A 24,431-nucleotide genomic window follows, 5' to 3' on the forward strand; every position below is an offset into this window, starting at 1 on the left:
TAGTTATACATTGATATGATGAGCCCACTAGCTTCCTAAGAGAAAGATGGTTTGATTTTAGTGCTGAGAACTTAGAGAAAGTTTACTTTGTGCTGGTATGTGTGCCCTTTTTTCTCCCAAGACATCTTTGGCATATTAGTACATGACAATATTTTTATTTTTATAATAGTATAAATTATATATAAAGTTTAATATAACTGTAAGATGATTTGTTACCTAAGTTATAGCTAAAGCCATTTTTTTTCAAATCCTGGGTAGAGCATGGAAGAGTTAAAACCCTTGAAAGGGTTTTTTGTCATCTGTGTCCCATTGGGAAATTTTTTTTTCACTTCTTGTCCCAGAGACACAATAGTAAAATATGTGGAAATCTCTTAAAATTAAAGCAGAACTGTGAAAAAAATAAAACTAAAGCCCCTGATCCCTCCACACCTTGCTTCAATTTGGTTATCTTCCTGGATTCCTCCTTCATCCCGGCACGGAGAAAGCGTTGGGCTCCGCTATCTACTTCTTTTTTCTGTTGCTTATGCCACCCGATCTTGCAGTGTGTAGGCCTGAGATCAGGTTGCATAAAAAAGAAAACAGTGCCAATCTCACTGCACATTCTGGGAAAAAAAGCTCCTTCTGCGCATGCCCAATCTTGGCTCCTGGGATACATGAAGTTTGTATCTCAGTATGCTCTGCACCACTATTCAGTCCATTACGGTAAAGACAGAAGGGCTTCCCCTGTTGAAAAAAAAAATCACAGGGGTGGGGGGATGGCAAGCTAATTTTTTCTTTATATAAAATTTTTTTTTCTTTTTATAAAGGTAAATATGTTTTATACCTTTTTATTTAAAGTAACATTTTTGGTGAAAAGTCCACTTTAAGGAAATCCAAAACAAACATCCTAATTGGAAGATCTTACCTCTGTTTCTTGCACTAGTAACATTAAAGAGTGAATCTTAACAATTGAGACAAAGTAAGCAATACCGTATGAACCTGCCGAGAAGTTTCAAACAATTCCCCACATGATCAAAACTAAGAACAGATTTGTCTTTAGATACTTTAAGAGAGTAGAATACACTCTATTATATATAAATCCCTTTTCCATTCTGTACCTCAGTGATTAGGATGATTTTCTTGTTGCATGTCTCTATTGTTGTAAACATTTATTGATCTACTGAAATTCAATTTTCACCTCACCTGTAAGCAGAACATTGTTCCTGTCATAATATGACATTCAGCAGGTCTTTGGAAATCTTATGTGAAAGCAATGTTTTCCTTTTAAGTGTATGGCATTCATTCTTAGTATTTTTCTTATAGTACATTTATGGTAGATGTTAAAACTATGTCATTGTAAGCACCTTCGTAACTGCATTCCACAATGTGCCCTTACGATGTTTTTTTGTGAATTCTCACTTCTTGTAAGTGTAACACTTAAGGATGTGGACTTATGTAGGCCCATTGATTTCAAAAATTCTCTGTGACCCTTAAAAGCTTACTTTTTGATCAAGCCTTTTTGGAGGTCAAACATTGTCTATCCTCAGCAACTGAAATGGTCTCATTTTTTCATTTTAATACCAACCAAGAAAGATTGTTTGGAAAACCTGAGTTATAGATAAAATGTCTACCACCTATTGTGACATTGACAAGATTACCAGATGTCAGATTCTTCTTCATCATCAGATAATCCACCAGTACATCCAGATGAGCTACTTTTCCACATGTGTTGTCACAATGCAGTGGCAAGGTGTCTTCAAACTTACAAGCTGGCAGATAATTTGGAAACATGGCCTCTGACTGACTTCTGAGCTTGATCCAGGGACACATATAATGATATATTTCATATTTCCAAAAGTTATATACATAGCACTAGAATGCAGGATCATACCCAGATAATCAAAACGATCAGTCTGGGATTAAAACTAAACCTACTAGACCTCTGGAGATCCCAGGAACCCTTTCACAGGTGTATCCACAGAGAATCAAAGCCTCACACCCTTTCAGACCTCCCACACCTTGCCCTCATTGCTCTCGTATCAGTCACTCCTTTGTCTGTTGGCCTACAGAAAGCCATGTAAGCCTATCAGAGGGGGCCTTCACACCTTGTTGTTGACTGATTGACTGAGCACTGTTATTCCTTTTTATGTTTACTGTTGCTATTGTTTATTTATAAGTCTTTATTTTTCTACACTTTATGTTTATACACTGTATGTGTTTTGTCCTAATTTTGTAAGCTCTTCGGGGCAGGGTCCTCTCCTCCTGTATCACTGTCTGTATTAGTCTGTCATTTGCAATCCCTATTTAATGTACAGCGCTGCGTAATATGTTTGCGCTATATAAATCCTGTTTATTAATAATAATAATAATAATAATAATAATTTAATACCATAAAACAACAACATAACATTGCCCCGGGATGGCCCTTCACAGAATGCTGGGGAAAAGCAGGTAGGAAAATCTTTGTGCAGTCTGAGACTGTAAGGGTGATCGTCACACTTGTTTCCCACTTATTAGGATTTCACTATCATAGCTATTTTGTCAATAAAAATTCGACATTTTAAACTGTTGTTTGTAGTGTTTAGTGTTTTTAGATTTTCTTTGTATTTATCTATTCTCGTCAGGCCTAAAGTAAAAACATTTTAATATTTACCTAGGTAAATATAAAACATTTTTTTTTTTTTTTTTATATTTACATCTTAACGTTCAAGATAGCAGCTGAACTTGTGCTCTTTAGGCATGTTAACTAGGCTCATCTTTTAAAGCTCATTAACTGAGCTATAAAATACAAACAAAGTCAAACAGGTCAAGGAAGTTACTTATTCACCATTCTTTCACTTTGTATGATTTTATACAAAATTTAAGCTAGTGAGAAATCTGAAAAGAAACGGCTACTGCAGTTTCCAAACCATTTATAAAACACACAGTGCTTTGTAACAATATACAAGGACTGCATTCTGTGTTCATTACTTATGTGTATAATAAGGATCTTATATACAGTGTGTATACATTAGTAAAAACTAAGATTTCTTTCTTTCAGAAGTCATCTGGTTTATTTTCAGATCACACCTGTAGGGGACACTGTATCCTCATGCTTGCTTGAAGCAATAAGCTTGTTACATATTTTACATGATAACACAGCACCATCTACTGGTGGTTAACAATATTGTACAGCAAATTGTTTAGGAACAAGGCACCCATCATAATCACCTTCAAAGTACAAAATAGTTTAACTTGTAAAAGGGAAAAAATATACAGACCAAGCCCATGTGACTTTTGTTTCTCCCTTTCAAGTAAAAGTTATAAAAATAACACACCATGGATGTATGTGTTCCTGTTACTTGTATTGGAATTTATATTGATTATATTGATTACTGTTTTAAATGTTATCAGTGACAGGCGCAGTGTGTTTACATTTTTACTCAACGGCTGATTTAATAAAGCTCTCCAAGGCTGGAGGAGATACACTTTCTTCGGTAAAGCTGGGTAATCCTAAAGTAATTTGCTCTTTCCTAACTAATGGTTTTAATCCTGGACCAGATCCATTCCAGGTTTTTTGGATCACCCAGGTTCACTGATGAAAGTGTATCCTCTCCAGTCTTGAGGAGCTTTATTAAATCAGGCGCAATATATTTTCCTTTATGTTCAGGTACAAAATAAGCACTTCAGTTTATATTCAAATCCATTTTTAAAATAACCTAATGAATAAAAATGTATAAACCTAAAAAAAAACAGTTAGGCTAAAATCATTATATTTGCCAATTTAGGACTCCCTTTTTTATTATGATACTGTGACTTTTTTATATCAGATATCATGGATCATCAGAAATCAGAAACATTCATAGGGGTTAAAAGCCTTTTCTCACATTTGCACATGAAACAATTAGTATACAGATTACCTTGCCCTTTCTTGTTGTATTTTTGAAGCTTTTTGCATGTGTTGTGTGACAAGGATGTTCTAGTAAAAAGAAAAAAAAACATACTGGACCTTAAAATTATGACAAAAATAAAAGAACTTGTAGATCATTTTAAAATATGGAAATTCAGTAGACCTTTAGACCTAAATGAGAATTCTAAATGGTATATATATATATTTTTACTCTTTTGCTTTATGCTATTTGCTGTCATTATAGGGGTTAATAAGCCTTCGCTTTGGACTAATCAAGCTTAGGTAGAAAAGAATGCTCTTTCTACAGACACCATTTGGAATGAGAAACTATTAGTCTTGTTGGGGGTTTGCTAGCATTCTCTTTAGTTATCGGAACATTTGTTGAAAAACAGCAATCACTTTCTTTGTCTCATGTTCGGTCTCATGTTGGCATGTGTCTTATGGTATTTGCTGGATTGCATGTCAAATACTGAACATATAGCACCTGATCACATAATTGACAGGCTGTCTGGCTAATCTTGTAACAGATGCATTGATGGATTTGCAGATGTAACCTGTCAGCATTGTGATCTTGCAGGCAGCCATTACAGCCTAACTGGCAAAATATCAAATAAAGTGGCACTTTCTTGGCATATCATAGAAGCTCATTAGAACTTTTAGGAAAGTACCGGTAACTGCTTCCTCTCAGTGCAGAAGCAGTTTAGACAGCATTCCAACTTCTAGTGAAACACCCATATCGTAGAACACTTTCTTTCACTTGTGTGAATATTTACCTCAACTATTAAATTTAATTATTCAATCATTAACCACCTGAGCGTTACACTGAGGTCTAGATTTCTGTACCAAAAGTGATCCACTGTTTTTCATGAAATTTTTTTTTTAAATTGTAGACCTGTAACTTACAGAAATATGTCCGAACAGGGGTTCTAGTAGATAATATGAATATAAAAAATGTATTTACTTTTATTTTTTTTTATTTTTTTGTATTGGATTGGATACCGGAGTTTGTATTCAATCCAATACAAAATGAGCGTTTGAATTTACCAGTTATGTACTTTGTATTAATTTTATATTATTTTGTATTGGATTGGATACCGGAGTTTGTATTCAATCCAATACAAAATGACAGTTTGAATTTACCAATTACACACTTTGTATTTATTTGAATTATTTTGTATTGGATTGAATACAGGAGTTTGTATTGAATCCAATACAAAATGAATGAATGAGTTTCTATTTGAATTTCCCGCACACGCGTCGACGTCATCACGCACGCAGAAGCCTTCCGTTTTTTTTCTCCGCCGGACGGCTTCTCGCTTCAGAGATCATCCGGCGCTGGACGAAGACGGAGAACATTTGCCAACTAATGGGATATTATTTTTACTAATGGGAAATCTATTTCAGGCCTTCCAAGATAGTCTATCTTTACCAGTCATAGAGAGGTTTAATAAACCAGGCCCATTGGCTCTGATTTATTAAAGTTCTCCAAGGCTGGAGAGAATACACTTTCATCAATGAAGCTGGGTAATCCAGCAAACCTGGAATGTATTTCCTAAAAGTCATTAGCTATTTGTTAGCAAATGTTTTCAATCCTGGACCAGCTCCATTTCAGGTTTGCTGATTCACCCAGCTTCACTGATGAAAGTGTATCCTCTCCAGGCTTGGAGAACCTTAGTAAATCACGCCCATTGTGTGAAGATTCTCATCTCCATCAATATATACTGTGCATATTAAAAATATACATTAACAGATATACTTGAGTATAAACTGAAATGTTTTTGCCCTCAAAATACTATTAGCAAAAGAATATCAGTTTATACTTGGCTCACAAAGTAGATTGTTCTGTGTTCTCATGTAAAGTGTGTAACAAACTCTTCCCAGAGACATGTTTGTTACACACTTCACATTAGGAAACAGCACTATCTTCTGACTGGTCAACCATGCTCAAAAGATAATTTAGGAGCATGTTGCCCATCATAGTTAACTCAAAAATACAAAATACTTTAACTTGTAAAAAGGGCAAAAAAATGTATACTGATTGAGCCCCTGTGACTTTATTTCCCCCTCTTTAGGTTAAGCCTAAAAAGAAAAATTCACTCTATGGATGCATTTGTTCATGTTAATTTTATTGACATTTTTAAAATAATGTTCTGAGGAGTGAGAATCACACTTTGTGCCCTACTTTATACTTTTATATTTGTTTATACTCAAGTCAAAGTCACCTGGTTTATATTAGGATCAGGGTATGCTCACATATTTACAAAGTCTAGTGTTTTACAAATAATAAAAAATAAAAACAAATAAAATAAAGCTGTGGAAAAAATATTATACTTTCTCCTAAAATTAAAATTATATTTGCAATGTATAGACGGCCACTGCTGGCCTATTCTGAAAATGCTACTTTTATGAATATTTTGTTACTCCAGAGTCACACTTGCGGAATATATAAAGAAAACAACCAGCTAACTAGCATTTCCAGAAAATGAAGCATTTTCTTTTAGTATAATTTTTAGAACAGGTTCCCTTTAAATTCGAATAGTAAAGCAAAAAACCTAAAATATCACTAAGACAAATAACTACTTTTATTAAATCTGCTGTTTTTCTTTATTTCAAACCACTGTAAAATGCAACTTTTTTGCACTCTGTTTTTGTGCAGTGTTATAGAATGGATATACAAATATGCTTTTACATCATCTAAATTTATAGGAAACCATGATTTGTCAAGAAAAGATTGCATTTCCCTCTGCTCTGGTAATTTATTTCTAGGAAAATATTCCAGTGAAATTATTAATGATGTGTACGAAAATAAATTCTGATATTCTAATATAAGTAAAGCATGCAGGCTGTGGTATAAATCTTCCAGGCTTCCTCCTTTGTGATTTGTAGGTATTTGCTGGTCTAAGAACAATTCTTATGTGAGATTCTAGTCACATTTACATGCTTCATATGTAATTAATCACAGTCTGATTACAAAAATTAGCCATCATTTAAAAAAAATAAATTAGCATGAAATGACATGCTTTAAACCTAATACTAACTTAGTTATTCAACACACATTTTTTTTTACAACTAGAACTAATGAAACAGTATCATTTATCCTGACAATTAAGAGAAATTATAGTACAATTAGAATTTTTATCAGTTGTTTCAGGCTGTTCTGCTTTATAAAGAAAAGTAAGTGCATGTGCAATAAATTTATTGTGACTTATTGTCCTGAAAAGACACGAGTATATTAAAGTTCTATTCTTTTTTTGATTCTGTGTTCTCATTTTTCATTGTAATACACTCAGGAAAGTCATACATGTTTGTGTTCATTGTTAGTGTAACTATAGGATCAAGCCAGGTTTGTGGACAGAAATTAACAAATTAGCAACATTTGCACATTTTTGCATTTGTAAAAATTCTAAAATACATTTTGCTACATTGCTAACATGAGTCCTTGGCATTCTTATCATTCAGAGCATTCAGGATATTTGGTGGATCCTGTCGATTATATTGGGATATTTTTATTTCTAATATTTTATTTATTTTGGTAGCTGTTTTTTTTTTACTCTATTTCTTTATATAGAGGCTAGATCGGGATAGGGGAGATCTGATACAGTCCCTTCAAGCATCAACACAGCAATGGCCTCCTTATAATAGTGTTATAAGTAATAAATCGATCACTATTGCAGAAACTTTTCACTGCAGGGGTAGACTAAACAATAATGCTGGAGTTAAAGAACTTAATTTTTAACACAATTCCCCCTCCTCCTAGATTGTAAGCTCTTCTGAGCTGGGTCCCTCTCCTCCTGTTTCGTTGTTTCTATCTGTCTGTCATTTGCAACCCCTATTTAATGTACAGCGCTGCATATTTTGTTAGCAATACATAAATATTGTTTATTAATATTAATAATAAAAAAAATAAGCAATGTGGGTTTTTTTGCTGCTACTCTTGTGAGTCCTCTCGAGAAGGTTGGCATTTCAGCTCGTGGCCTTGGTACTTGCCTATTGCTGTTAATGACAGCTGGCAGTTTTGGCCCTAAGGCACACAAAAGCTGCTGGCATTCTACCTGCTGTGCTGTAAACCTGAATTGAGATCTGGAGAACAGAAGGCCACACACAGAGCCCTAGCAAGGCAAAAATGGCAAAATATACATGAATTTATAACTAGCTTCTAAAGCAAGGTGAATATGGAAAAGGGGGCTTAACACACATTACAAAAGTTACTCAGATTCCCCCACTTACCAGCTAGCATGCAAGAAACAAGTTGACAATATATTTTATTTTTTGCAACTTTGGATTCAGGTTCCATTTTAGAATCAGGATTCCCTATATTCCTCCTTTACACTCCATAAAATTGGTCACTGTTTCTTACAGAATTTTGCCCAGCAATATGGCATGCTGTGTATATCTAAATTTTCTGCACTAGCAATAGCTTGGAAGATGAACATCCAAGAATATACCAGGGGAGTGGTGTGGCCACTTTGTGCTCATATTAAAAGATATAGGCAAGTTCACTGGAATGACCAATATTGGGGCAGCAAGTATTATTAAAGGCAAACACATTTCTGCAATACATTAATATGAAAACTGTGTCTTAAAGACATCCTGGACAGATGTGAAATGAGAGGATGATGAACCATGTAAAGCAGCAAGAAAATGCTGGTATATTGTGCCAGCTTGGTGAATGGTGCCAACACATTGTGGATATACCGTATACTGTGCACATAGTATGTTGATTTGATTATTCTTATTTACTATGCTTTTATGATATTTTACAATGAAAGAATGTATTTTGCTTATAGGGGAATACATTCTTATTTTAAGTAGGTAATTTTTTTTTTGTTGTTGTTTTTTTCAAATGCATGTGTACACACATTACTGATTAGTGGTGGTTGGATAGCTCCAATTAGAATCAATTGTAACCGAGACTGGTTATTCTGACCATACATCAAAAGTCTAATTTAGGCTATCTTAGTTGTAATTGCACAATACTTTAACATTCATTGACAGGTATAGTAGGCCACTGCATGATGACAGCTGACAGTTGGATTGGCCCTAATATTCCTCTTACTAGCAAGTTCTGTAGGACCAACAGCTGCCATTATCTAGTGGTTAGATTGTCTGAGCTGTACTATATATGTCAATAAAAGACAAATTCTGACTCAGATTTGCCAAAACCGTTCAGTGTATCTTGACTTGATTTGACTGAAACAATAGAATTTAGGTGATCTGAGCACCCCTAATCACATGACCTGAAATGCAATGCTCTAAATGACTGCATATTCTATACAAGAGTCTGTAAACTCAATCTGTACACACACTATTTCACCAGTCTGACATCAGATTTGCATATCCGGAATAAGTTTGCTAATTTTAGTAAAAATGAAATAAGAAAAAAGATTTCCTGTTAAATATAAAAATATCCAAAGTTTGGAATCCATACTTAACCTCTCTGCCAGTTTGCTATTAGATTGCTGCTATACATTACTGAACTAAGGTCTAGGAGGGTTTTAGGCCTAAAGGCATGCTAGGTACAGTAACAGACTGGTTTTTAAATGCTGACTAATGCTTAGACCCACTAGGGAGCATAGTGTAAAAAAGGCCAGAGTACATGTATTACATGACATTACATGCCTAGGGCTAATTAATCAAGAGAGAAATGAACAATGCCAAGATACCATATTTCCTTGTTTCAGTATAAATGACTGAATCTTCTGCCAAAATAATAAATGGCATTGCTTTAATGAGTACAGAGTATTGCCTGTAAGATACAAGAAGTACTTGTGTGTGATTGAAACATTCAAATGCAATATGTTCTAGTGCGGATCATTAACCGTGGCAGAGTAATACAGTGCACACTGTAGACATATACAAATACCTCTGTGCTTCTTCTAAAAAGAATGCTTAAAAGTGCAACATTGCCTAAGGCAAATATTCTGTGCTTGTACACAAATATCTTTTATCTTTTCTGCTATAAAATTTTTAACTCTGGTGGAAACGGCCAGATATACATTGTATGTGCTTACAGTTTTGTGGTCATTCTATTATAGTACTGAACAACAAGTTCAGTATGTTATGTCAGGTTAAGACATTAACATGAATCAGTTATGCTGCCTAATTGTGTTACTGCTATATAATATCTATTCCACTAAATCCTGGTCATATAGAGCATTAGCCTGACAATTTTAGGGGCTTTCCCCATCATTTATGTTTACCACTTCTTTAGTATAGGATTTACAAGGTTAACTTTAGTGCATTCTGGACACTTCTTAAACCAACTTTGCTCAGGGCTTTAGAAAGACTTTGCACCTGGCTATAGAAAGTTAGTAGGCAATCACTGCCCTGCTGCATAACTTTTTGGGCCTATGACAGTTTTTGGTTTCTTTTTATGAGTAAATTGCAGTACAATTTAAATACGTAGAGAACTGGGCTTAGGGGGCAACTCCAAAAGAGGAAGGTTTCTCCCACACTTCACTATGGATCTAGGAGTCAACGAGGATGATGTTAGGTCAGCTATCAATGTTAAATGTATGGAAACGGGACGGGACAGCAGCTGGGAAGGATACATTTTGATACATTTGGACCATAAGACGCAGGGACTTTTTCCCCCCACTTCTGGGGGAAAAAAAGTGCGTCTTATGGTCCGAAAAATACGGTAATTCATTCTAACACGGGTACTTTAAAAGTAACCAAATGATATCTGGACATTACAAATGAGAATTTGATGTATATGAGAATTTGTATTCTGAGGAATCCTAATGGTGAAACGCGTAAAGGACAAAAGATTAAAAGCACGAGATACATCTTTTAAGAGTTCATAGGATGCTTTCTTTCATGAAACAGCTTGTGATTAGTTGAAGTTTGTATGGCATTTTTGTATTTTACTATGTTTTATTCTGGAATTGTACACCAATAAATTATGTGATTTTAAAAAAAATGTAAGAGTTTAATATGTGGTACCATAAAATCCCAAAATCCAAACTAAGCTTGAAACTGGAATTAAAAACAATGTAATGAGGCATCAGAGAGTGATGTGACTCCGTGTATGCATTTCAATTTTGTATAACAACAACCACAAAAATTTTAGAAGAAAGGAGTATTTAGGAATGCAGATTGTAGTTTAATTGTTCAGGTAAGTGGCCGTACTTCATAGCCAGCACTATTAGTCAGATATAGTTGTGGAGGAAAATCCATTTGTGAAATGGGTACTCCTATTGTTCTTAATATTGGTCAAAAGTAGACCCGACCCCTGCACAGTAGCACATAGCTCAAATGTTTATAAAGGAAAAGTGGAGCCTGAGAGGCAGCAGGCCTTGGTAAGTAGATTTACACAGGTAGGGGCAATGGATATATGATTTTAATATGTGCAGTTATCCTTCGTGATATGAAGTTTTAGGAATTGGGGATTCTACCAAGATTTATAAATAGATTAAGCTTTTCATACTAGAGGAAGAAACTAAACATGAAAATTGACTATATGACTGCTTACCGCATATACTATATATGTTTATTTAAAAAGTAATAAAAATATAACTCTGTTCTACCCACCTTTGTCGAATGCTTTTGAATCCACTCTGAGACTTTGCTTTCATGATTTGCGTTGGCTGCATTACATGACGCAAAGAATTTGGTGCACTGCTTTGCTTTTTACGTATTTTGTGCCATATGTGTTTTTATTTATGTTTGAGTAGTAATTCGATTAAACCATAATATGATATACATTGTTTTATTATCTAATACATAGTTTTCAGTGTGTTATTTGTAATGACAAGTGATAGAGGATGGTGCAAATTTTTAGGGTTTGCTTTGGAGATTAGAAGAAGGCCTGAGGCTGATCAGCCCATTTTAATTACATCGGTGTGTTGTAAGCTTTCATCAACAGCGACTTATTCTTTTGGCACAATTCCACGTGGTGCCTTATCCCTGTTTCTAAATGTCAGCACTTAAATTAAATGTCACTGCATAATTAATTATGCAGTCTACAAGTCACCCAATAGAATTTCTTTCTAAAATTGCTCCTTTATACTTTATATGGATTTGAACATACCTGTATTGTTTTTACAGGCACCATGATGGCTATACCTATACCATATAGATAAATATACTATTAAATATCCATTTTAGCTACATAATTGCACCTATTCAGTAAGGCAGTTCCAATTACACTGATGTTGTGTAAATTGTAGAAACCAATTTCTAATTGCCGTATTTAAAACCATAAAGATATAATTTTTAATTACATGCTGTGGACCAATGAAATTCAAATATTGGCATTGGTCTTTTCACAGATTACTGAATATAAGAAAAAAAATATTGATATATATGTTTGTGTGTATATGTCTTGATATTATGGTTTTACAATAGGTTATCTTTGTTTTCTTCTTCCCAACTGTCAAAATAACAAATTTCTATATGCTTTTTTTATGAATACACTTATCCTGCACATTCTCCAATAACTTGTCTACAAAGGGCAAACTGAAAACCTTGTCCCATTGTTGCCCTCCTGGGCCTATGAATTAATGGTATCTGGGTTGGGAATATTTAAGCACAGACTAAAGGAGCAGAACCCTATATTTAAGAAATCTTTTTCATTTACTGTTTCACAAATAATCTTTATATACCACAGGCATTTTTTTTATCTGCATTATTAGGAAACTGCTAGTTGCATTGTATGCCAGGGTTAAGAATATTATGTGCAGCTGAATAATAAAACATCATTTTGATAATGTAAGCCTGTATGGTAGAAGGGGTACACAACACATGTATTATATCAAATGATCATGAATCCTCCAGAAAATTCCATTGCTTGCTGTTTCTTTTGATAAATCTGAATCACATTGTCTGCCCCTGCAGTTGTGACACTTTGATGTATGACTACTTATTTGTTACCTATTCTAATTCTCCGGGTATCTAATTACTCACTGATCCAAAAGAAATGCTGCAAGCTTTAATCATGCATGAGAAATATATGTATCTCTTTTAGTAAAGATAACACATCCCTTCAAAGCATACTTTTCATAATGCAAACCTTACTTTCAAAAACACGGTTGGCTTTTTGATGCAAAAAAAAAAAAAAAAGATATGCTCACTATGTAACCAGTATGAAATGATGTTACATAAAGGTTTTTTTTGTAAAAAGTAAAGTGGTAACAAAATGTAATCCATCTTACTTTGGAAAGTAAACATTTATATGAAAATAGTCCTTATATGTGTAATATAAAGCCTTCTACATGTTAGACTGGATTAACTGCATAGGGAAGTACCTGATAAATATAGGGTGCATTTTGAAATGTTTTCACTTAAGGTTCGCCCAGCATTTACCAGAGTTTGCATTTTTCACGTTGAATTCAGTTAGAAAATTCATTAATTTTTCTGAATCCATGGTGAAAAATGTTAAATTCTGGGTAAAAGTTAGGCAGTTCAATGTTTATTTGTTAACACTGGCAGACATCTTTTCTTGGAGTTTTTTTGTGGGGAAAAATCATATGGTTAGATTTTTATAGCTGATTCCTTTTGTTACTTTTTCATGGTATGGTAGTATACTCCTCTGTTCCCCTCCAAAGACTAAAACATACAAGTTTGAATTGGCTAAAAAAGGAAATTAAAAGGCTAAATATAGTAAGCTTTCCTGGAGAAAATCCTGCTCTCATTATCAAAAAACATTTACACAAATATTTAGTCTCTTATCATTGCTGGTTAGGAAAGAACAGAGTTAAACTGCAACAAAAATATGCCCAATTAACAAAGTTTTGGTCAAGACAGGTAACCTGTGATGATTTTCTCTCTTATATAACTCTATTTTGATCATATGTATGCACTAGTTGTCCCTCAAATGGGCTTGCAATCTAATGTCTCTACCATAGTTCAATTTCAATGTGTTGCATTTTTAGGGGATTCAGAATGGTGACAGTAATTTATTTTTAGAACACATACCCCTGTAACTGTACAGCTGAACTTATGTTCAGCCCAAACTCAAAAGGCAATACTACTTCACTTGAGATATTCCAGTGCTGTGACCTGCCAGAATTTGGTACTTCCTACACCATTTCACTTGTATGAGTAAAAATAAGACCCTCAGGAATGGCGATCAGAAACCGTGGGTTGCTCTTGAGGAGGTAATTTCTCCTATCCCATTAGCGGGGGCCCCGTGGTCGCCACCTAATTTTCTCAAGCCTTAAACTTCCAATAATTGGGACTACTTTGGGTATTGTACAGAAGCATTTTAAAGTTACTGAGCTTAGTACATACTCTTTACCTCTATCTCCTATCTTAGGACACCCAGGGTTCCAGCCTAGTCATTCAGATTTTAGATTTCATTCTTGGAGGGAGATGGGGATCCTTAGAGCCTCTCATTTTCCCCGGGGTTCAGAGTGGATGAGTGTTTCCAACCTTCAAGCTGAACACTCCCTTCTAGAATTGGATGTTTGGCGTAGTATACAATTACACCACTTCCCTTCCTTTACCAGCTGAATTTGTGCGTCCTCTGTCAATTGGAGTCAGTTCCATAGTGAATTCCCTCTGTCAATTGTGAAGTTCCATAGACAGTTCCCTCTGTCAATTGGAATCGCTACCATAGTCCCAATTCAGGGAACACTTTCGTGTGCATACCAATTGCTCCTGACAGAACTCGCCCCTCTGTCTTTACCATTTATTACTAAATGGGAAAGAGACCTTAATGGTACATTTTACCCTGAACAACGGGAACGACTTCTATACACAGGACACAAGCCTGCATTTATCAACACATATCAGGAACAAAACTATAAACTACTCACAGAGTACAGAGTACCGAAAATTCTGGCCAAGATATATCCAGGCGTAGAGGATCGTTGTTGGCGTTGCAAAACGAATGCTCCACATATTTTGGAATCTGCTGTGTTGACCCCCTTTTGGACAATTGGCAAATTGGCCAATATTGTAGAGGAATTGACAGATGTCAATATCCGTAGCAGACCTGAATTGGCACTCTTACATTTAAATGACTGGTCTAGAAAAAAGTATTATAATTTGTTTCTCAAGCACCTTTTGAATGCAGCAAAAGCATGCATTCCTTCACTGTGGAAACAATAGACTCCCCCCTTCTCTCTCCCACTGGCTCAGGTGGATCAACAAGATCATGTCGATGGAGGACCTGATTTCTACATGTGATGGGAAATATGATAAATTCCAAAAAATTGGTTTTACTGGATACAATACACTTCCACACAGGCTTATCTCTCGGTGATGTGTGAAGTTAACAGTACTGATGATTTATATTGATTATAAGTGGATGGTTGGATTGCAATTATATGATTCTAATACAACTGTATCTGGCCCTTATTCAGTCAGGCCGGTAATGCCATTTGCCCCTTTTTTCCTTTTTCTTGTTATGTCTACGTTGTCTTCTGTCTTTTCCCTCCTTCTCCTCCCCTTTTTCATCCCCCCTTCCCCCTCTACATTTTGGTTTGTATATGTTTATACAGTCATTTCACTTATTGTTTCCCTTTAGAATGTTTAGTTTATTTGTGGTTTCTTTTATTTTTATGACTATGTGTTTAACATTCTGTATTGTTTTAAATGACTGTATACTGAATAAAAAATAAAATATATTAAAAAAAAGAACCTACTCGCAGAAAAATTAGGGAACAAAATGGACAATGTGACATAATGATAGACGTGTCTTCCTTTTTAATGGAGGTGCTCATTATTGAGGAGGAAGACACAGGCTTAACACTGCAAGCAACACTTTTATTGGGAAGCAATACTTACTTTAATCAAGTCTTTGTGCAGCTTTAGGAATTCAGAGAAGGTGTAAACCCAGTTTTCTTTTGTATTTACCTGCCTAGGGTCTCATTGAAACCTTAAAAAGTTATTTTGGTATTGTGGAATTCATGGTGAACTTCTGCTTTACAGCCCTCTAGCTTTAAGCCTACTGCTATTCTTTCTAAATTAATGTATTTCCCTAATATATCTATTCAAAAATAAATAAAATCTGTGATCTCTAACACATTCCATAAAAATGATTCCATTTCTTGTTAGGCTGCATTCCTATCCTTATGTTTTACTTGCTATCCTGTAATCAGGCTGTATTTTGCATAATAAATGTAAAACACTAAGTAAGTAATTGTTTCTTCTAAATGACTTCCTTTTAAAGTGCAGTCTGGTAAGAAAGTGCCCATAAATCAGGTTGTTATCATTAATGCACAGACAATATTAGAAAACATGTTCCCTGGATTTAACGCTGCTCAGCTTTAAACATCTCTTCTTTCTGGGAAAGGCTAATAAAAAGAAAAAAAAAGAATCAGAAGATGCGTGTTTTTCCCTTTGGAACGTATTATAATTGATTGATAACCTGGAAGGAAGACATATGATTAGTTTTATTGCCTGTTATTTCTACCATTGTGGTGTTTTTAGTTTGGGTTCAAACCAATTAAAACTATAGTTCATATCTTGGTCCCCAGGGATTCTAATAATCTTCTAGACTGCATTTGTCTTTTCCAATTCAGAAGATGGAAGGGAGCAATGATTCTTTTTAAACCCTTTATGTATACCTAAGTCTATTATAAAAGGAAAATATACCTGTTAATTGAGTTATATATGTTCAATTAATCAAAAAAAAGGGAACAGATATATATTATATATGTTTTATATGTTTCTGTTATTTATTACAATAAAGACTAAAAACACATGTTTTAGGCAAATTTTTAAGGTTTTCAGGCCAAGTTCAACCTGATCTCCATAGTGAGTTGCAATGCCCTAAATGTGGTGACTCCCCTGTTTTGTTAATTCATGGCCTCTGGTCATGTATATATATCAATATTTTTGGACCTGTGTTGTAACATTCATAAAGACAGTGGTGGATACTAGTGCCCCTCTGTCCTCTGTAGCTATTTTTTGGATACTAGGAAGATACTGACCCTCTTCCTCCTTACGAGAATGGGTCAACATATGCCTTTTTGCTGCTAGAAGGGCTATCATAGTCGCCTGGTACATCCGTATTTACCCAAAGCTGACCATGGTCTCTTTTCTCTGATAATAATCATTTATAAGGAGGTGCTTGAAGCAGAGCCTTGGGATGACAGATTTGTTTCTCACCTCCTTCCAAGATGGTAAAATTTTATTTGTAGACAGCTGGATGTTATAGAATGGTCAACGATTCTGGACATGTTTAAATATTCTAAATGGTATATTTTGAATATGAATAATTAAATTGGCCTTTTTTCCTCTAATTTTACCTCTCCTAGGGGTAATTCATCACTTAATCTGCCCGTTGATATAAGGTTGAGATATGCTGTTGTTTCTGCTGTTATTTTGCCTTTCCTTTAGGTTTGTTCAGTGCTAAGTTGCTTTAAGTTTGCTAAGTTTTTTGATTAGATTTTTAGTTCAAAATTGCTTGCAAAAAGAAGTTAACATTGGATAGGTCAATTTATTATCCTTCATTTGACAGTCAACAGAATTTACATGCATCTTTCAGAATGCTTTAAGCAGTATCTGTGATGTGGTTTGCCATTTCTGCCACCTTCATTGAATTGGAAGTCTTAAAAAGTTAATAAAAATTAGGGAAGATCTCCCAGGTGGGGTCTTAGATGGAACAGGGGTACTTTCATGCCTTTTTGGGGCCTTAGTGCTATGTTAAGTTGACCTGACCTGACTGACCCTTCAAACTGCCACGCATTTTGATACATGACACCTGGACCATGGTATGTTAGAAAAGATCCTTCCATTATCATCACCTGACAAGTTGACTTTGACCTCTATAGCGAGCTAGTATTACTGTTCCCTGGCACCTACAACAATCTTGTTGAAACTCTGTTCTCCAACTCCCACTTAGGGTCAGATGAGTTCATATTTATAATAATTGCTTTAAATGTGTCCTTGTTTTAAAATTACACACTGATTTTACAGTTTCATGCATGAGTACCTGTAGTCCAGGAAACATAGAGTTCATAGAGTGTTTACTGCCTTTTTATGCCACATTTAGGTAGATGATAAAGCACAACCTGGAACACTTCCAGGGATGCTCATTGACCGACATTCTGCCTGTTTACATGATCGGGTCCTCACTGACTTAGATGGGTTACAGTTCTGTTCATACCAACTGCAAACCCTTCTGCGATTATCTGTTGCTGTTACTTACTGTCCTGAATTACCCCAAAATTGCTTTACACTTTGTGTGTTCTCATTATTGTAGCAAGGAGGTGTGTATAGTTGAATACAGGGAGTTTTATCTAATTGACATGTGGTAGACATGCAGAAACACAGTTTGTATAATTCTAGAAGAGGGCTGCTGTTTCCTAATTTGTGTCACTTGTTGTTACAATCACTTTATGCCAATATAGCAAAATAATAATAAAATAAGGGCACAACTGTTGATATTCCTCCTTTATTTCATAAGGAACAGCCTTTTGTCTGACCATTTACAATCTAATTTGTGGTTTAGCAATACCATACACAGCTGAAAGTCATCTTTCCTATTCTTCCCTCCATCCCTTATAAAATGACCCCTTCTCATTACTACATACATTTCCCTTTTTTATTTAAAGTTAGTTTTTATTAAAATAAAACCCATGACAGTTAGTGGCCTTCCCATGCCATTTGATGCATTTGTCTTCTGTACTAACTCCCCTAAGACCATAAGAACCCACCAAAGTTTAATATACATTGACTTCAATGGTGTTGGTTTTTGGCCTGAACCTAAACATTGGGATATGAGTAGCCAACCAACTTTCAGTAAAACCACTCCCTGTGCTCAATTATTAACCACTTTTTATGCTCTTCAAGATAATCCACTCCCGATAAAATGCATTATTGTGCCCCACATTCTTGTTTAGTACCTTAGTTTTTGGCTACAAACTGCCACAATACATTTAGCTCCTATCTTTTCTGTACAAGCCATTTAACCTGGATGGCCTTCTTAAATTGCTTTACTTGCAAATGATCACAAAGCTTCCATAATTCATTACATCCTGTTCTCAATGTTCCTAGACCCCATTTGAAAAGTTATGCAAAACCTCTAATGGCACACAAAACTAGCCTCATCCAAAGCATAGGAATACAATTTTAAACTAATGGTACCAATGCTACTTCCTTGCTCTCCACCCTATGCTTCTTGGATTGACGTTGTACTCTAAAAACAGTTGTTTTTTGTCTCCACACTTTATCCCTGTAATTAGAAATCCTCTTGAAAGTTGAAAATTTGAATGACATTATGCACATGGAAAATCTTATAGTCACATATAAATATAGAAAAGATGAGTATTTGATCACTTGGATGGTTTGTATCCATTGCCATGTTTACTAAAATATATTAGACTTCACCTATAACTTTAGTTAAGCTTCAGTGATGTAGGTTACACCTGCACTTGTATGTTATCATTCTGATTGTGGTATTGATGATTTGGCAATATCAGGCTGTAAAGTTGGAAGAGACTGTTTTCTTACTAATAAGTTTTCTTAGCATTATTCTGCTAGTCTCTAAACAACTTCATTCCTTTTTTGAGGCCAAACCTGCTTGGCATTTTATTTGTTTTTTGAAAGCCAGCTTTACCATTCCAGGTATGTATTACCTGTCTTGGGCTTTATATCCAGAGGATGTTGCAGATAATCGTAACATTGTTTAGCTTCCTCTTCATCTGCATCAGTTAGATCATAAACCTGGATCACTACGGGGTAAATGGCTTACTTTACACATACAGTGAGAACATTCTGTCATTGATTGATTATAACCAAGGATTTGGTGGTCATCTGATATTAAACTACCACTTTCAGTCCATCTTACTTCACTAATTCCCAAGATGTCAATATTTAGTCTATGCATCACACCTTTAAACAGATCAAGTTTTCTTTGATTCATAGATATAACAAACTATTCAAGAAAATGTATTTTTTTTATCTACAATTAAAAGAAAACCACGACTGACCAAAGTAGAAAGTTGTGCATTTTTATGTTTGTATGCTTTTTTGTTTTTCGATTGCATAAAAATGATATTTTTTTATGCAAAAGTATTGCTCTAAATAATGCCTTGTTTGTCCTAAACCAAAATGATTATTAATGTTTTTTTCATTCATTCCTCACCATAACCTTTCCTTTATTCTACTTCTTACACTCTACACAGTTTACAACCCTTTCACCATTTGCCTCCTTACATCTAAGACAACTAAAAAAACATGGTCCCTTTTTTTCATGCACATGATCTCATACCTGATCTGGAGACATCTTGGGAAGCTTTAGTCCCTTTCACCTCAGCATACATATTGTAGTAAATCTTTCATTACCTCTTACCTACCCATGGATTACCTCTGTTGAATAAGAGGTTATTTGACTATACATAACCTTACTAGATGTGAGTTGAACAGGTTGTTCCTGCCAGGCTAGTTGAATTTACTGTGGTTCTTATGCCCTAAATCTCCTGGGATAATTCCCTTATTCACATTGTACTTTCCTCCAATGAATATGATTACAGAAATAACTTGGCTGAATATTCATACAGTACTTATATTTTCTCCAAATTTCATTTGCTTTTGGATAGCAGATCAAACCAAGCAGACATCTGTTATTTGTCCCTTCTTATTGCCAACCATAAAATCAAAGGCATTTGCTTTGTTTAATGTAATTTTGGTAGCAGCATAATAAAGTTTAGTGATATTAACTTATTATCTAATGATGTAACTACATAATATAATTTTATAGCACTTTCTATGTAAATCAGATAATTTAAGACATTTGCTTTCTGATTCTAAACTGCCCAAACTGATTCTTTATTTTATTTATGGACCATAAACATTTGTGGTAAAATAATGTTAAATACCTTAAAGCCAAGATGTCAGAATTGATGTTGACTGGTCAAATTTACTATACATCTTCTTTTTATTATAGGGTCATTGTAGCTACACATTTTGTATAAAATCAGTATATTTTACAGCTGACAAAATATTATTCCTTACTATATACTGAAAAAGGCACAAGCATAGAAGAAGTATAAGTCAAAAATTATATGATGCATTTTATAACCTATTGGGATTTCATCATAGCCCCAAGTCTAGCCTTTTTAATAACTGCAGGTCAGGCATGTGTTTTGTTTTTTATTCAGTATATAAAATAATTTATATTTTGTTGGTGATAAATGCAAAAACATATAGGAAATTAACAATCAAAAGCATACATGTTTAAAGGTATACACAGCAAGCAGCCATCCTAAATGGTCCACATGTGCAATGTATATTGTAATAATCATATAATAAAATCTCATAGGATAAAAGTTTTTGTAATAATTTATCATTTTAAACTGCGGCTAAAGTCAATGTAAAAAAATAAAGCGATAGCAGGTAGAAATGACTGAACCTTAGAGTACAGGTATGTATGAATTGTTTATGCTTTTTGTTTTCATACATTTTTTAGAATTTTTGTAGAGTTTTAAGGTATTTACCATAGATATCGTTTTAGTACTGATATAAACAATACACGTTACAGAATATATTTTGCAAGAGAATACTAAGAAAAAATGTTTATCATATTGTTATTGAAAACTTTGCTCTGATGTTTACATTCATTATGGTTAAAACAAATTGGATTAATCATATCTGTTTAGATATTGTTTGGATAAGCCACACCACTTTCCACATTGACAACATACAGTAGATGTGGTTTTTGATGTGAAACCTCTTCTGTTTTCCTGCTTAGTGCTTACGATTTTTTTTATTAATTGTATATTGACTGCTGTGATTACAAGGGCTCTAGTGGACCAGCAGCAGCACAGATCCACTTTATATTTTTCTATTTAAATGCAGGAAAGCAACTGCTTTTATCTTTCAAAGTATCCAAATAAATATTGTCATTATTTTTTTCCTTTGTCTTTAATATTTTAAGAATAAGTTCCTAGTTTTGCTCCTGCTGGTTTCTGTCAACCTCAGCAAGATTAATTGAAAGCGGATGAACAATTCAAGTCTGTTTTCATATATATATATATATATATATATATATATATATATATATATATATATACACACACACATATATATATATATATATTTATTTATTTAGTTACCTATGAAAAGAATATTGAAAAGAAAGATTAAAATCACAATGAAGACTGGGTAAACCTAGAAATATTCCTTACTTTTTGGGTCTTATCAAATATATACAAAACAAAACACAGCAGTAAAATAACTTATATTTTTAATGTATTTTTATTGTATTTTTACATTTGTGTATGATTGTTGTAGGGAAGCAAAATGCCCACATACTGATGCTTACCTAAAGTAGAACAATCAGTAAAAAAAAAAAAAATGACACCTTTATAGGTATGTGTCAATCACTCCATGATTCTAGTACAATTAGTCCACATGGCTCCGCCATGTTCTTCCTCTTTTTCTGGGTTCTTCTTCCTGCATTACCTAGTCTTACACTGCATAAGTGCAATATCAGTTCACGCACCTCCCGGAAAATGTAAAAAAAAAGTATTGCTTTTAATGCGCATGTGTGGGATCAGAACTTTTTTACATTAGAGAGAAGCCCATTCCCATGCACAGAAAGAGCACCCGCAGCCTCCTGGGATATGTGACATATGTATCCTAGAATGCTGCAAATTTATCAATCAGTCCCAATGAGCGGCCTGACCACATGTAGGCATCCTGTAATTGGGTAGGCCCGCTGGGTCCTCTTACAGCTCAATTATCTGCTCGGGATAACCGCTTCTTAATGATACTGATGGGTATGCTAAAGCATTTGAAACACATAACATTTGAAACACATAACACTGAATTGCACTTTAAATAAAACAAGTTCTCATCTTGCCAGCTAAAAATGTCAGAATTCTCTGACTGGAGGTGGCTGGAAATATTTAAATGGGTACAGAGATTGCAATAAAAACCAAATCGATATAGGCCCTATTTTAGGAACACACCAATAAAATGCCAGCAAAATATTCGACCCTTCTCCACTCTGTGCTATATAAAATATAGCTTTAGCCTGAAGTTGGCAATTATTAATGGGCCAACTTGCAATTTATCTTATTATTTTGTATTTATAAAACACCTACATATCATAGAGAGGTTTACAATGTCCATAGTCTCTAACTGACCCTCAAAGGGGCTCATAATCCAATGTTCCTGCCATAGGCATAGTCATATGTCATTAACACAATCTAAGGCCAATTTTGATGAGAAACGAATAAATCTAACTGCATATTTTTAGACTATGGGAGGAAACTAGTGCCCGCAGCTAAACCAAACAAAAACAGGGAAAATATTTAATGCAAACATCATGGTGTGCTAGCTGAGATTTGATCCTGGGGACCCCAGTGCTGCACAGGCACACATGCCACCCACAGAGCTGACCAGAAACTATAATGCTTTTGGATCAGTTCTGTTCTATTGTAAAAAGGAACATGTGATATGTACTCCCCTAGTAAGTAAGACTAATTAAATTCAGTAAACTTCATCATGAGCTACTGATCTCTGTACACATTTATAAGTGAATAGATAGACATGATGATTTGAAAAAGAAGCATCCAAAGCTCCACCAGCTTTCCCAAAATGAAATGGGAAAATACTATTATGTAATATTTAATATGTCACCGACCACAAGAAAAAATTAACATCTTTGTAACAATTTTAAATGTATTACATTTAATTTTTCACCATGCTAAATACAGAAAACATATAAAAAATCACAATACGTTCTTTTTAAAAGCTAAAATTAAACAAGTTCTGCTTAGGACATTTAAAATGTTTTTGCTAAATTGGCATATTGTTAAATAATTGGGAATTCTCATCTTTTAACATTTCTGTGTGAACTGATTCATTGATCATTTTAATGCAAATTTTAACCTTGAATTTTAGCAATGCCTTGCTTGTTAATCTCACTGTCCTTGAGTACTGCAACAGAAATATAGATTTTATATTAATACCATTTTACCCTATTACAGTGTTATTTGAGATCCTTTGCAAAATAGGCTTTGATTATTTACGACATGCAAAATCATGACAGAAGTATTTTGTAGGAGAATATTATTGGAAACAGTGTGATATACTTGTCTAATATTAAAAAGAATAAAAAGCAGCTGATAAAGAGATGTGAATGGTCTTAGAAACATTAATGCATTTCCTGTTTTAGTTCAAGATTTTATGTTCCACCAGGGATAGCCATTTCAGTGTGATTTATCTATTTTAATTTTCTTGCATTTCACTTCATTAAATGTTTGGATTTTCTTAAGAGCTGGTTCACAGCAAGAACTGTAAAACTGTTATTTATTTTATATATATATATATATATATATATATATATATATTTATAAAATGACAATGTTAGGGAAATATATGGACACCTACTTGGCAAATACAAGGTTAAAATGGATAAGAACAGAAAGCAGTGTCCTAAAATGGGGAATAGATGGCATGCATTCGGCAACCATACCAACACAAAGTAACACAAAAGGCCAAGATGCATAATCATTTCCATTTCATTCAGACCACCATTTGCTGGCTTCTCCATACTGTATGTAACAGCCGCTTTGATTAGCATATTTATGAGACCAGTGGCTAAAATAGCAATTAGTGCTACAATTGATAAATCTGTCCCTTAGTTTTTCTCCAAAATAAG

The sequence above is a fragment of the Pyxicephalus adspersus genome, chromosome 2 (genome assembly GCF_032062135.1).
Source record: "Pyxicephalus adspersus chromosome 2, UCB_Pads_2.0, whole genome shotgun sequence".
Classification (NCBI taxonomy): Eukaryota; Metazoa; Chordata; class Amphibia; order Anura; family Pyxicephalidae; genus Pyxicephalus; species Pyxicephalus adspersus.